This window comes from Anser cygnoides, chromosome 3 (genome assembly GCF_040182565.1).
Source record: "Anser cygnoides isolate HZ-2024a breed goose chromosome 3, Taihu_goose_T2T_genome, whole genome shotgun sequence".
NCBI classification, from domain to species: Eukaryota; Metazoa; Chordata; class Aves; order Anseriformes; family Anatidae; genus Anser; species Anser cygnoides.
Genome location: NC_089875.1, coordinates 118,121,263 through 118,137,756, shown reverse-complemented (window position 1 = coordinate 118,137,756; position 16,494 = coordinate 118,121,263). Strand labels below are relative to the sequence as shown.

Genomic DNA, 16,494 nt, shown 5'->3' with positions numbered 1-16,494 from the left:
AGACCAGAAGTTTTGCTTATCCTATTGGTACCCATAGTTACCATTCACAGTTTATGATAACTGTAAACGGTGGGTATTAAAGTGGATTAAAATAAATACTCAGAGCACGCAGAGCCCCCTTAGAATCATGACCTGATAATACTGATTGTTCTGTAGTTGACTAAACACAGATTGAACTGCTAGCTGTTCCACACTTATATTGGCTCATTTCTATCCAGATACACTGATCTTGAAAAAAGCTGCCCACACCCTAAACTTTATACCATGCAATTTTGTCTTTGATTTCACTGGAATTAGTACATAAGGAAGGGGGAAAGTACAAGTTAAGTCTTTCTATGATCTCACATGTATTAGTATGATCAGGCTTGAATCCTCACCTCTCTGTGTCAAATGGTGGAACCCGATCCTGGTAGAACTGTCAGCAACTCATTCCTTCATGTCTTATTCAAGAACCACTGGAAATTTTGTGGGGAAGACCAAATCTGTACTAAACATAAGGCTAGTATTTCCACTTGCTTTTTAATGAAAACTCAAATAAACCATCCGAAACCTTTTCGCTTGGAGCCGTTCTGGGCAACGAAAATAATGTCATGAAACCTCTGAAGAATGGTGACAGCTCTCTGAGATTCTGCATTGCCTTCAAAGCATGGCTGGGATCCCTGGTGGCTCGAAGTAGCCGTGGCTTACGGAGCTGGTAGGTTTTCGTTGTAACAACATTGCCACCTAGTGCTCCCGTGGTACAGTTCAGACAGAGCCTGAGAAATTAGGTGTTTTAGCAATCGAAACAAGAACAAGTTTGTAAAACACTTTTCTGTTTTGTTTTGTTTTTTAGTATCTTAGAGGAGTGGACAGGCTGCAAGAGATGCAGTGGCTTTTTGTTCTTTCTGGGTGATCCACTTCAGTCAAAGTACTACTACAAGGTGAAACACTGACATTGCAATCACTGCACGCATCTAAAAGGAAAAGACAAGTGGGATTCACATTAAAATCTGACTGCTCTAAGCTAGGAATAAAGCATGAATTGATCTTCTTAGGCTGTTTCTGTTGCACAAAGAGTTTGGCAGCACACACAGGCAATAATACATCCCACCTACCAAAGAATGTCTTTATTAATAAGTTTTTTTATTATAATAAGCATAATAACAAACATATTAATGAACATCCTCTCTGTGTGTTTATTTTCTTGGCTCACTATCTATAGAGCCATATGGAATCAGAATGGATGCCTTACTTAATGGTGGGTAATTCGGGGCCAGTCTCTGTGTAATTCTATGACAAAATTAGGTAACAATCCAGGATCTTCATAAACCCTGTATTTTAGCCATGTTATCATCTCTCCTGTACAAGTAACTTTTAGTGACCATGAGGGAATATGCCACTTCCAAAATAATTCAAAGCTTGTTCACTTGCTTTCACAATGATAAATAAGGTGTAGTTTGACACTACATTTTGAGGAACTTGCTGTTTTGGACATTTTAAATTGAATCCCACTGGCTGGATTATTACAAAGAGAGAAAGGATGCATGTAAAGTACAGGTGGGATTTTATTCACAGAAGAGAACAGTCTAAGAACATGTATTCTACACTGTCTTGGGGAGAAGAATCAAAGTTTTGCTCACCATAACTGTCTTGATTTATGTTTTGTGATGTGAATTACCTGCTCGTTCTGTATTTTTCCAGATATGCTGCAGGAGGGATGTTTCTGGCAAGATAGGTGTACAGATGAGATTAAACTGATCTGGATGCAGATCGTATTCTTGCACTGTTCCTACCCAACATGGTTTTGGAAGTCATTTAGGTAACCTATACATTTTCATATGAGATCTAATTTCAAGCAACATCATAGTACTGTTTATCTGTCTTTAGGGGCTTAGACTTAAGACAGTACTTCTGGCTTCAGCATGCATCCTATAACTCTATCAAAGGCTCTGGGAGTACATAGGTATCTGGTACTGAAGTTTTTGTCATCACATCTTCTCTACTATTATTGTCTCTCTGGTACTAGCCTGGGGACTGTAGGGCTACATCACCAGAACTGGTTAACGCCACTAAAAGACAAAACATTTTTGTCAGAGAACACCATACAATGCAATTACATGGCGTCCGGCCTAGCATGTCACCACATGGTGCCATAGGGACACACCACTTTACTGTAGGACCTGGAATACAAAGAAAGAAAAATACATGTCCTGAAAGACAGAGAAGAAATGGCAAAGAAGGCAAAAAGAATTAGTTGTTGATGCCACTAGAATCAGCAGACCATCAAGGTCAAGGCACATTCGTGTGTAGTTTCTTAATACGCTTAGAATAAGAAAACAAAGGACAGATAAAAGAAGGAACAAATTACACACAGAGAAGGAGATGGAAGGACCATGAGTAAATGAGCAAATTACTTAATGACTCACCAAGGCATGTGAAGACGAAGAAGAAATTTATCACCACTGACCATTCCTAAAAAGTACAAACTGCATATCAAAAAACCATTTATGGATACCAATCAGGAAAAATACAGGTGACATGATGAGGGCCTGATAAACAGAATCATTTGTCCTCTTATGTTATACATAAATAAATTTTGACAGCTTACCTGGATATGCGTGTCTTGGTGCTTGTGAATGGAAGAAGGAGTCTCCCTGAAGTCTCCCTTTAGGTGATAAATCAATCCACCTAAAAAAAAATAATTTATATATATATATATATATATATAATTGCCTTCCCATTATGTGTGTTTTCACTTAAATCATTATTCTGATAATTACAACACCAGCATGGATATCTCACTAGGACTGGTTATCTTTACTGCTACCATTTATTTTAGTAAAAATACACATAAAAGTACACATTACTTGCTTCTCTGAGTTAAGATATGTCAGTACAGAGATACAAAATGCAAGCAGTTACCACTTTGGGTGGATGTCTCCTGTAAAAGATGTTCCACTGAAACCTCTAGGCAACTTGCATTTGGATGAATCCAAATGCAGCTGCAGCTGTCAATACAACACTTCAGGATTACTCTATCGGCAGTGACCAAGTTACAGGGGAACTATTCAGATATGAACTGCCTGGCTCAATAACCCAGAGAGGCAAAAGTCCTGATATTTGTGATAGTTTACAGTAATATGCTGAGTATCCTACAGCTGTATCTGGAAAAGTAAAGGGTTTAGCAAATCAGCAAATTTTCCTTGTGGGCCGTCTTGTTCTTGAACTGGAGAAGTATTCCTTTGTGTCCTAGCTGTCATTTTATGCTTGACAGATTTTGGAATGGGATGTAACAAGGTGTCCAAAATCATCGGAGACAGATTTTCCTCCCATACTAAAATATACAGTAGTAGCTTGGTCTCTTTAGCAAGCATCATGTGCCTTGTAAAACCTCTAAGTGGGCGACTGGGAGCTCCTGGCTCTACACGACTTACTAGATACCTGCAGAAGGAGACAGCAGCCTTTGCTCCTTTTAATTGCTTTACAAAGTCTTTTCCCTTTCTTTAATAGATGTAACTGCACAGAGACTAACCCCCAGAAAATTTGACTTGTTTGGATATACACATGGTGCTCTAAAATTTATTGTTGCAGGCATGATTCTTATCTGATTTCAGTTCTCTTGTCATATGAAGCCTTCCATAATCTCCACTTGTGCAAAGAACAAGTAAACAAAGCTTTCAACTTTTCAGGTCAACACTTGAAAACCTCTGTTTAAAACGAAACAGGAGTTTACAGGTACATTGCACTCATTCTTGCAATCAAGCAGTACAGAGCAGGACCCAACCTCCTCTTGACTGATCTTTGAATTTTAGATATGAGTGGTAAGTAATACAGGCAAAGATATTCAGGTGAGATTCATCACTGCTAATTTAAGGAGCCTATTTCTGAGACAAACTCTCTTTAAACAGGAAGAAATATGCTGTTGAGGACCACACATTTTCTTACCTCTTTTAGGAAAGAGAATTCACTCTTGTTTGTGATGATTTTTCTGAGATGGTTTTGAATGGAGTTGGAAAGCTCTAGCCCAAATTTAGATGTCTACAATGCAGAAATGATGGCAGTGTAGCCACATAAATCCCACTCAGCTCACCTAAAGCTCCATTTCGCTGTGTCATCCCGTGACTCAAAAGCTTTTTTTTTTTTTCTGACCACAGCATTGTGCCTACAAATTCTTTGTTGTCAGTAGGCTGATTACCCATTAACATCAGACACCTCAGAACTGTTGGTGCAAAGCCATTTAGAGGAAAGTTGTCAGACACAATGACATCAACTATTGACAGCTTGGTCCTATTTGCACAGAAGCCCTCAAGCAGAGGCGACAGTCAAGGTTGCTACACCTCTCACTTAGCAGATTGATTAAAGTAAGATTAGGAAATTTTTTTTACAACACCTCTCTTCATAACTCTCATGGATTTTGTTGAATTCAAGCATTGTAGCACTACCATGAATCTCATCAGGTGCCTGTGCACATCCACAGGCACTTAGGTAAGTGAGAACATCTGGATGGTGATTCTGGAGATTCCCAGTGGAGAGGAAGATCACACCTGAATTAAAGTGCTGCAGTTAAAGTTAACGTGGAAGGGCTGGAATACCACGTATATGTAGATCTTGCCTAACCAAGAAAGAAAAGATGAAAATCCTAACTTAGTGAAATTAAAATGCTTAAGGCACTAATTCTTAAACTTCAAAATGCCATGCTTCTAATAAATTCACAGGGAATATTTTCATGTAGACACAAGTTGGCAAAAATGTCCTGATTATTAACAAGCTCAGCTTACATCATGCTAAAGGTAGAAGCAAATTTCAAGCTGTCAAATCCTTCGCTCAAAGCAATTTATTTATCACTGTCCCCAAACAAATACATTTTCTGTCATCTGTAATGTCTCGTGCAGAAATATGGTCTCCAGGTTACAGCAGATATCAAACCAGAGATGATTTATTTTTGAGAACTTTTAACCAATGTTAAATTCTGACCAGTTCCTGAAGTCAAACAAGAAAATCAGCTCCTACCTGAAAATCTGCATCCCAGCTATATCTATCAAAAACTAATCTGTTGCTCTCCATCAATTAGGGTGTACAGTATAGCTAATATGCCACACAATATGAGGTGTACTTGTCCACAGGGAAGAAAAGAAACAGAACTCATTGAAATAAATTTAAAATTGACTTTTTTTTCCCCCCCCGAAACTGGTAAACAGTAGGGTTCCTCCAAGATCCCTAATTCCCAAATTAAGAAACACAACAGACTGTCATTATGCAAACTTGCCTAAATTCAAGTCCAAGTGATTTACTGACTAAACTAAGTAAAGTAAATCTTGGCTTTGACTACAAACAACAGATTTTTTCAATTTGATTGTGAATTAAAAAAAAAAAGTCAACTGGAATCAATAAGGAAGAAAGAAATTGTATGGGATTTTTTTCCTTCCTGTTTTGAAATCTAATTTGGGAGGTTAAGACTGGGAAGACAAAATCTTGCATTTTGAAATGCAGAGTGAAACTTAATGATATTTAAGACCAGAAAAGAATAATACCAGATCAGACCAATATTTTGTCTTCAGTAGGAGACAAAAAATAAATGTCTATGGAAAAGCATAAACCAATATTTCTTCAGAATGCTCTCCCAGCCTGCAAAAACTTACAGCTCAGGGATTTCTTGAGTCCCAGATATCTCTCTGTATCTAATGGTTCTCAATGAACTTTGAAAATGCCTCAAAGAGCTGTCTGGAACATAGCTAAAGCTAAGCATTACCTGTGGCCCCGATTGCTTTCCTGTGTATGGTAGAATCCTCTTGCACAGAAAACCCTGCTGGGAGGTGAAAATTGATTTGGCATCACAGCAGGTAAAGAACAAAATTCTTGGCACAATCATAGCTGCTGTTGTTGGATGGGCAAAAGAAGTTTTTTTTGTTTGTCTGTTTTTTTAAGAGGCACTGACATTATTTTATAGGCAATGGTGCCAAAAGCGGGAAATATAGCCTCCAATCTCCCCACGTATTTCCTGTGGCTTTGCCTAACATCTGTGATTTGCTTTCAGATGGCTTGCTGTTTTTATTGTGGTTACAATGTGGGTTATATATTCTCTCTGAACCTAACTAGGAAAAATTATCTTATTTCCATAACAAGGGCATACATAGATGTGTTTCATGGCTCAAATTTGGTAAACAAGGGCATGCAAATGATGGAAATTACTTACTAATAAATTTAATTGTTGTTTTCCACTAGAAGGCAGATATGGGACCTGAAGCATGCTATTTCACTTGCAGTAGACAGACAAGACAAAGCTCAGGAAATTAGACTGCTCTGTCATAAAAGTCATTGAAAGGAATAAATTTGCCTGTATATTTCTGTTTTGCTATTATTTTTATTTCTGTGTAGTGTTATGAACATTTATAGATACTCTTTTAATAGTGCACTGGCTGCATGAATATACCTGATAGATCAAAGTGAGCTCAAAATAGAACTAATAACCATTTAAATATATATATATATATAAATTCTTCCTCCATGGGAGCTTTCTCAACAGTATTTCCACACACATTTTTGTAAGCAGGTTGTAGTTTTTAAGCTACTGATGGGGAGCCATGTGATTTGAACACAACAGTGTGAACTTCAGGAGATTTTTTCCTTATCTTGCTATGCAATCTCCAGCTATAAATCTCTGCTCTTTTGCACAGTTAGAAACTGAAGTCTTTGCAGAACAAGTTGTATCTCAGGACTATTATAAAGAATATGTATCAGGCCACATGGATGCACACACACACTCTAAGAATGTCTTAAATTTTTTTTTTTTAAATCAACAGTAAATACTGGATTTGTTTTCTTTTTATTTTCTGACCCCTGAGGTGTGTTTATAGTATTTCCAAGTTTTTCCCCTGATATCACAAAGTCTAAAATTTGCATAGTTTTTATTAAAAAAAAAAATCTGCAAACACAAAATCTACTACATGCATTAAAGTATTTGGATAACTTAGGCATCAAAATTCAACCAAGTATTGAGTCTGTCTGAATTTAAACATTTATGCAATAATGTTTCCAAATGTGCATATTAACACAGATATGTACTTATATGTATGCCTTTTCCATTATATATGAGGGGAAACATTTTGCATCTCTTCTGAAAGCTAAATTGTCTCACCAATCTGCCATCAGATGTCAGTGAATAGATTAAGGCAAGAATATGAGAAATGAGAGCTGAGCTACATCCACAAGCGCAGTAGAGAAGCTGCTAAGAGTGTCAGCGTTGATCCTCATCTATGCTGAAGAGCAAGGGAGTCCTCAGAAAGAAATTAGCTTCGTGGTTCACAGATCTCCACAAGGCAGACATGAATTTCATTCAGAATGTACTAATTAGGGTCTGTTGAACACTCTGGATAAATTGATTGAGACATGAATTCAGGACTTGCAGGTTTTAGGAATGCTGAACAATCTCTTTTTTTGGCCTATTTCTAAAAAGAAATCCTTCTGTCTCCTAGGACCCAGAAGGCTCCTAATTAAATGTCCACTTTGAATAGATGCAGACTTTAGTGGTGCTACCTTACAACTGCACGCCGATGCAGGAGGTACAGCAGAGCAAACTCCCACCTGGCAATGGATCATCTCTCTGGTAGGCACAGGCAGTAAACAGATTTCAGAACAGTCACATGACTTAGCCCCACTCTGACTAAAACCATCAGCAAGAAACTCTGTCATGTGAATTTACACCAAACATATTTCTTGGGTCAGGCATGAAATCAAAATTCCTTTAAGGAAGCTGAGACTGAAAACACTCCCTGTCTGAAAAAAAAAGTCTCCAAAGGCCTTACCTCACGCACAGTACAGTCACAAACATCTGCTTCCGTTTCAGTTTTTCCTTCTGTTAAAAACTAGAGAGTATTTCCAGGTCTCTGGAGCAGCTGTGCCTTTTAAGCCAGATACATAGCAATACAATATACACTGTTGGCCTGTGGATGGGAAAATGTTCTATTTCTGAGAACAGACAATTTTTATTTCTTCTCTTAGAGAGCTGCTAGGTAGGACAAAAAAATTCTACTACCAGATTTTTCATACAGTATTTTGAATACTGAGTTAGAAATTAGCAAGTGCATGTGGCATATTTCAGGAGATTCTTGTCAATAACAAATGTGACATGCAAATTCAACTAAAGCCCACAGTTTAATCCTCATTAAGAGGCTCATTGGTGTCCACTTTATCAGGATAATGAGATAGAAAACATGAGTCCTTAGGGGTACCCTAATTAGGAGTTCTGGCAGGTCTGTTTAAATGAGTATATGATGACTGATTCAAGGGGCTTGTTATCATTACATTTTGTTGCTGATATGCATTTGCAAATATATCTTGTGCTTCTAAGCTTTAAATACATTCAGGGGTCTAGTCCAAGCAGCTCTCCTGATTTTTCAAATTCTTCCTTCATGTTCCTCCTTCCTTCGGTCCCTCTGCCTCTTCAGACATTAGGAGATGGGCTTTACTAGCTGAACTCCTTAAGAAATATCCAAGTGTCAAAGATTAATATGGAAAGTGGTGAATCTTACAAATCTGATGAAGGCTAATCTTAAGACGAAAGCACAAGAGTGAAAATCCTGGTCAGGACACAAACACTGTTCAAACTGGGGTGAATTGTTTAATATTTCTTGACTCTGATCCATGCCTGTAAAATGGGAGGGAGGGAGGGGGGAACAACTTGGATTGTTTGTGCTCTTTCTCTTCTCATTATTATTACATATTTTATGCTTTGTCAGACAAAAAATAAAATAAAAAAATAAAAAAATTATTTGATTGTGTGTACATAGACTATACAAGATTTCTGATGCTGATTGTGTATATTAGCTGCTCTTGCAAGTTAAGCAATATCCTCATCATTCCTGTTGGACTACAGCACACTTTTCTTCGCTTTCTTCACGGCTTAAGTGCTGCTTGGCTATCAAATAATACTTGGCTGCTAATTCAGCCAATGTAAATGCTATTTTATGGACAGGCAATTTTCCAGAAGCTGAATGACTCTGCACTGCTCTGACCCCAGAAGCCAGGAAGGATTTTAAACACATTAGTGCTGCCAGTGGCTCAAGAATGCCCCGGGCTGTCAGCTGGTGGGATCTGCTGCAAATGCTGGAGAGATACCTGCTTGTACCAGCCATTTTCTTGTTCTCTTTCTCATGGCTCTTCTACTGGCCAACAGTCAGAGACAGGCTTCCAGACTATAGGGACATTTGGCATGCCTACAGTAGCAATATAAGAAATCTATCCATTTACTAATATACTCTCAATTTAATAATTTATTACTATGTCAGTAATAAAGCAAGTCTGTGATACTTCTTTAATCCAGGACAATGGAATTCACATTTACACAGATCAGCTTTCTCTTCATCCATGACTGCACATGGATTTCCTATCAGGCATGATCCCAATGTGCAAATCCCCAGAGGCTACCTGGTTGCTGCTGTTTGGCCTGGGCCAAAACAGAGCTGTGAGTCCGGGTACTCTTCTAGCATGCAACAGTCTAGTTGAATGTATGACAATGTTTGAACCTTGCTGTGCTTTAGAAGGACAGCTGGTACTAAATACAGGCACTTCCTTTATGGCAGAATGTAAGTTCTTAATACTGTCAAAGAGAGGTGTGCAAACTCCCAAAACATTTTGCCTGCAGGTACTTTTGCTATTGATGCCACTTCTGTCAGTTGTTTAGGATCCACAAGGCTGGCACATCTAGAATTGTGGAAAAGTGGTCCCACAGGGATGCCCTGATAGACAGCTTTGACTTGTCCAAAAAGTACAGCAGTCCTATTCCATTCAAAAGCAGACAAGAGCAATGTTGGTATAGGTTCATTTTTAAATGTCACCTAGAGGTTGGACAGCTCCTGCAGGAAAGCTGAAATCTGGGTTCTGCACTCCCCTTAGCAAGGAGAAAGAGTGAGATTAACAGATCTTCCAGCCACAGGCTAGAAAGAGAAAATCTTCCTCTGCCTCTCGTCAATGCTAGACTTCTGTGTACAAAAGCTGCCACCCAAGGGCTCAGTTTTACATAATGGAAATCTTGAAAAAGTTTCTAGCAGTGAATTCCAGTTTCATACAGATAGTTAACTATTATATATATATATCTATATTAATTAATTCAGTCCTGGGATAAGTAGGACACATTGGTCTTGTTGGCATTTCAGGTTCACTGACTAAAATCCTTTGGCTCAAAAAATCCTGTGAAAGATACCTTACTTCTGTTGTTCTCCAGACAAGAAACGTGGGCTCTCAGTTCTGGTTGGGCAGTAACTACTGCACTGCTGGGAATAACAGAATTTAAGTTCCTTTCTGTCTGAAATTGTTTAGGTTTCTTTTCTGGCTGTAACTGTTTAAGGAGACAGTCCTAAATGTACAAATCCACAAAGCAGTCCCTGGGACAAGGCAATCTTAAATACACAAATTCACTAAGCAGTTCCTGAAATGAGACCGGTGCATATGAAAGCATCTAGGGACATCTTATTTTCTTATTTGTTTTTCCAGAAATACGAAAGTCTGAGATACCAATCAAAGACAACAATGTTGTACCATTTTTCTGGCAATGCTCCAATTTGATGATTACTATTCCACCTACATATATTCTCTGCAATTTTAATAGCAAAAGAGTGTACATGTTCCCCCCTTGAATTCAAAGGGCATGGCTCAGTCCTGTTGCATATTTGCCACATTTCTCCCTAAAATAAAGTGACTTTTATCCTACCAGGCAGAGCAGAGGAATATGTAATAGGATTCTTACCTCTGTAATTCCACACACAACAAAACTACTATGTTGTGATATGCCACCTTTAAAAGAGATCTTTGGTACAGAGATGATTTGAGATCACAAGAAGGCCTTATCTCTTCTGGATATTTATAATAGCTTAATCATACCAAGTAGAGATGTAATTTTTAGAGCATTACGCTATTACTATGATGCCTAAAATGGATCTTGGTAAAATTCCATAAAGATGACCTATAATTGTATCGTTTTTGTTGTTGTTGTTTGATTTGGTTTGGCTTTTTATTGATCATCCTGAACAATATATATGTATATACACACTATTTTTTTCTACTCATCATCCTGAGTGATATATGTATACACATACACATATATAATATTTCTAGTACTAATTTCTCTAATTTTTAATTCCAGGCAGAAGATCACAAGCCTTTCTCTATAAGATAGAAGGGTCTTACTATTCCTGATATTCTGTGCTTGTGAAGTGTAAAGTCAGAGTTGTCACTGTTTAGTCTTAGAGATGTATTAGAAGAGATGGAACGCTTAAGTTTTTCAGTGTAAGATTTTCAGTGCCTTCCACATGTTTTTCAGTTTTCCAACATCTTTTTTAATGTCTAGAGATCTGAACTCAATAAAAAGTATTGATCTTCTCAGTGATATGCTTGGAGACTGCATATGCTTGGAGACACTGCTATTCATTACTCCCCTATGTTATACACATAACATTATTAATTCTCATCAATTCTTTTTTTTCTCCTTTTTTTTTTTCCTGGCAGATGATAAACCCACTTTTCATATGGAGCCAGTACTTTTTGTCTTTATAAGGATGGCTTTACAATTGTCCATTTCAAACATCTTGTCATTGAACAGAGATATTTGACTAAATAATCCAAGTCACTCGACAATTTACAACAAAGTTTTTTACTTCCAATAAATTTTTTTTTTTCATGGTATGTCTTTGCTTTCTACCCAGGAACTTGCTGGAATAGTTTGTTAACAAAATTAGTCTTCATGGTCTGTTTAGTACATTTGGTCATGAAGCAGGTAGTTAGTCAACTGTAACAGTTCCTAAATCCCAGATGTGACTAATAAACATACAGAAAATGGAGAACATTGGATCTGCCGAAGTTCATCTCAGAAATCCCTTATCAGAAATCCCTGTTCTACACTATTCTTTTGAAAACTCTGTTCATAACAGAAGGGTTTTATTCAGAGCAAACTAGTTTTGCTCTGCACTACAAGCCACCCCTTGACATAAGCAATTTCTCTCTGCCTTTAAACATCCCCATTTGAGAAATGGTATTGATAAGGTTATGAAAAATCAAGCATGGAATCACCCAGACATTTCAGATTTCCTGGAGGGTTTCCGGCAACAGTCAGATTGTCTGTACCACATTTGACTCCATGGTATCTGAACACCAAGCTGAGTCAGAGGGACTTAAGTCGTTGATGTTTTTTATCTCTGAGAAAATACACTCTAGATGATTTCAGGATTGCCTGAGGGTCTTATTCTTGAAGTTCGAGTGTGCATTGGTTACGAAGGGAAAACAGTATTAACTAGAAACCAAACAGAAAATAACTAAACTGGGTCATTCCACAGCCAGTTATTATAAGGACTTTTTAACTCTCAAAGGCTTACCTGTTTCTGTCCAGACACTGGTTTTACAGAGTTCCCCTTTGGAGAGACAACTTGCATCTTCATTTTCCAGTCCTGTCTTTCACATTTATGAGAAAACCTTTGCAGCCATTAATCATCAGCTTGCAGCAAAATAAGCAGAACCTCTGAACCTGTCTCACACCAGAGTAGCATTAAGAAAAACAATTTATCATTTAACTCAACATTGTTCACATATGAAATTTATCTCTCCTAATGAGATGTTGTTCTCCATGGGTATTTTTTTTCTATTTCATTATTACATCTCCCTTTAGGCAGGTTTCCCTTGAGTTTTAATTATGAAAACAACACCTGTTTTCAGTGCCACTGTTGGAGTTTTCGTCCGTTCCAGGGAAAATATTTGCTTTTCTGTTATCTTGAATATCTTCCACTCTCTGCTTTGATTTCCCAGAAAATGCTGTATTGATTTTATCTTGACATTTCAGTGAACGCCTCATCTTCCTCATTCTTCCTTCTTCTGAATTTTGGAAAGCTATACTCAGCCTTGTTCTCTCTGGTCTTCCAATTAGGGAATACCTGTGATTCTCTTTTTCTGTTTTAAACCCCTGTGTGATAAGACTTTTTTGCTGTTGTGCCCCTTGCTTTTTGAACCTGCTCTCCAGACCACTAGGGAAAGGAAAGGATTTTTTTTTCTTGGTCTTCAGTCAAACCTTAAGACCTGTTACAATATTTCTATGCGGAGATTGCTTTGCTTTAAGTTTCACTTTAAGAGTTGTTTTCATCTGTTATGTTTGTGGTGGTTTGGATTGAAAAGCTTGTTGTATTTTTAATGTTCATTATATCCATCATATTATCTAACATTAAATTATGCTTGTGTTGGCTTCAAGCTAATGGGCAAAAATTTTTCTTCTAAATGATTCTGGATACATTTGAAGTCTGTGTTATTTTACCTTAGTGTTTTATTACACTAGAAATAATAAACTATGATGAATAATAAAGTAGCTCTTACCTTCGGTATATTCCACATTTACTTCAGTTTTTGCATCACTGGAATGGGGAGAATAGGACATCAAACAGCCAAGAAGGTTTATCTTCACTATATAATAATAAAACAGCCATTCGTATCTAGCCACCTGTCTTGAAGGAATGAAGGAAGCTAGGCTTAAAACACTGCCAGGCTTATAATATGTTCATGTTGTGGGCTGGACAGAATTGACTATTAGACAAAAGATCTCTGAGGAACTTTCAAAAGATCTATGAGGAAGTTTAATGGGAAGAAAAAAAAAAAAAGTATATTAAAGTATATTTAAACCATCTGGAAGATACAGGATTAGCAGACTTTTCAGCTTATTTAGAAATACTTTGACCTAAGTTCTTCTTGCCATCCCAGTGACAGATGGTAATTTCACTTAAGAGATGGTCATGAAGAACATTTTTGTATCTGTGCTCCTATGTGGAGCAAACTTGGCAAGTTCTTGTCAAAGGTTATGAACATAAATTTAAGCTTACATTATGAATTCTCTCATAGAGAGTTCTTCCAAGGTTTGAAATTCAGATCAGAAAAAGTAGCATGAGATTTTCTTCATCTGTACTTCATCCTAAGCCCTATATAACAATTCACAGAATCACAGAATGGCTGAGGTTGGAAGGGACCTCTGAAGATCATCTAGTCCAACTTCCCTGCCGAGCAGGATCACCTAGAGCACATCGTGCAGGATGGCATACAGGCAGGTTTTGAATATCTCCAGAGGAGACTCCACAACCTCTCTGGGGAAACTACTCCAGGTCTCTGTAACCCTCACAGTAAAGAAGTGCCCCCTCATATTGAGCTGGAACCTCCTGTGCTTCAGTTTGTGCCCGTTGCCTCTCATCCTATTGCAGGGCACAAAAATCCTCTACAAACGTCTTCTTTTTCAGAATCATACTAGTTTTCTAAGTCCTATCACCCAGCACATATCCTTTCAAGGAGTCTAGGTGAGAAAATTTACTCAGTACCATGGCTTGGTTTTGAGTCAGTCTTCAGCACTTTTATGCTAGCTTGACGGTACAAGAAGTATCACTAATGTGGCAGTGGCTGGGTATCACGAGTAAAAAAAAAATCATCTTACACAGAAAGAGTTTTCAGGAAAAAAAAAAAAAAGACAATCACAGTACAAAATTTCAGATCCAATGGACAAGTAATGAAGAGTCTTAAGGGTCGGTCTTCTGTTGTGTGTAGATGTAATAGTAGGTTATGTGGGAGAAAGGTTTGTACCTAGGTGATAAAAAGCAGATGAAGGACCTTTTAGTGGACACTTAACCTTTAGGGAGCTATACAGTCTGTGGTGTTAGACATCCAAACTTCTCCCTAGATCCATGACACATTGTTTCCAGACTCTGGAAAATGGGTATGAATTTCAATTTGAATTCCTAAGATGAAACAGAAGGCCAAGACTGGAAGAAGAATTTTTTGTATTATATGCTTTTTTTTTTTATTAAGTGATGAACAATTCACCATACAATAAATTCACTTACTGCACTGTATTAATATGGTCCATTTTGTTCCAGTGTGAAACCCACAGACTGCTGTTTAACATGAATTAAAATAACTTGGCCTTTATCATGTTATGGCTTTGCTTTCGATTTCTGTCCTTTTTTTTTTTTTTTAATCTGGGAAAGAAAATGCTTGCCAGCTTTGAACAAGGGGATTTCAAAGGGTTTTGTTTTGTTATATTGCAGCAGGAAAAAATAAGGTGTAATATTTTCATTTATCCATGCTACCAACAGTTTGGATGATTCACATCCACAAAGTTATATTCCTTGAAGCACTGGTTTATGGGAAGCTTTGCTAAAACAACCAACCATTCATCAAGAGATAATTGCCAGGATTGGATAAACCTGCAAAACCCAAAGAAAGCTGAGGGACTTTTTATGTTGGCAAAGAGTATTACTCATCGGATGGCAGTTGCAGCTTCGGAAATGCAATTGTTACTGCGCTTTGTTAAATTTGGTATTCATAAAAAAAAAAAATCACAAACAACACAAAAGTCAAACAAAAGCCTTGCTAATGTTTAAATTTTATAGTGAGATACAGCCACAAGGCACTAGCACAGAAGAATATTTCTGATTGGCTACCAGCTGTTGGAGCTGAACAGATGAGCTGGAAAGTAGCAATTTACAAGCTATTTCATATTTAAAAACTGTTAGGTCCTGTGCAAAACAATCTTTTCTCTCTGGGAAAAACAAGGAAAAAAAAAAGGAAAAAAAAAAAAAGATCCCCAGAAGAAAAGAAACATCCATTGAGAACAGATTCTCCCAGGAAATAAGAAATTTTAGACTATCCTTTATTCTTTCAAAGGAATCAGTGTCATTTAATTATGTTAAAAATCAGGCTTGTTCCTTAGAAACACTAATTACTAACTTGCTTCACCTCTGCTATGTTGTAACATGTCACAGTTTAACTTACAACTCACTTTTTAATCATTGCTGTATTGACAGAGTTATTTTAATACAGAGTCTTCCATAATTTCTGCAAGCAGCTACATAAGTTGTGATTAATTAAGAAAGATCATTGCAGTTAAACTAAAATGGAAATAATAAATGTTTATTTCAGGAAAATGTAAAAGATTTGTGCAAGACCATTGCATTCTATATATAGTCCTTCATTTAACGGCTCTACAAACCTGCAAAGTTGGTTCCTGTTGAAAACTGCCAGGCTACATACAATGAAATCTGGAGTAGTAATACCAGAGAGCTGTCAGTCAGTCATCCATCCATCTAATTGGCTTCTTACCATCTTTCCATCATGTTTTTTTTATAACTGGTCGCCTCTGGCTAAAATGCAAATCATGAGGAAGAGCCGTCTAGAAAAAGCTGCTGCTTTCTTAATTATCTGTCAGAGTATGGACCAGTGGACCCTGGGCCGCGGAGTAGAGTTATGCTAAGCAGCAAGGCATCACGGGAATTGGAGTGACAGCTCATTTTCCTCCTGTGTTTTTCCCCGTTCGAATGACAATGCAGAAATACGGGTTTTTCCCACACTTTCTCTGAACACCTGGGCCAATGCTCAGGGGAACACAAAGCCAAAACTGTCACACTTCCAGACATGGTCTTATTGCTGTCACTGTGACAGGATTGTTGACAAATGCCAGCAGTCATCTCAGCATCTTGGGAAATGTCTGCCGTGGTTGTGTCAACA

The 16,494-nt window shown here is 37.6% G+C and overlaps 1 long non-coding RNA gene across 1 annotated transcript; it reads right to left on the bottom strand.

Moving 5' to 3' along the window:
• Nucleotides 1–643: 643 nt before the first annotated feature.
• LOC136790284 (uncharacterized) lies at nucleotides 644–12,961 on the bottom strand. The gene is made up of 4 exons (XR_010829805.1): nucleotides 12,342–12,961; nucleotides 2,588–2,667; nucleotides 2,406–2,451; nucleotides 644–953 (listed from the first exon to the last, which is right to left on the bottom strand). It is a non-coding gene; the product is annotated as an uncharacterized lncRNA (long non-coding RNA).
• Nucleotides 12,962–16,494: the final 3,533 nt, after the last annotated feature.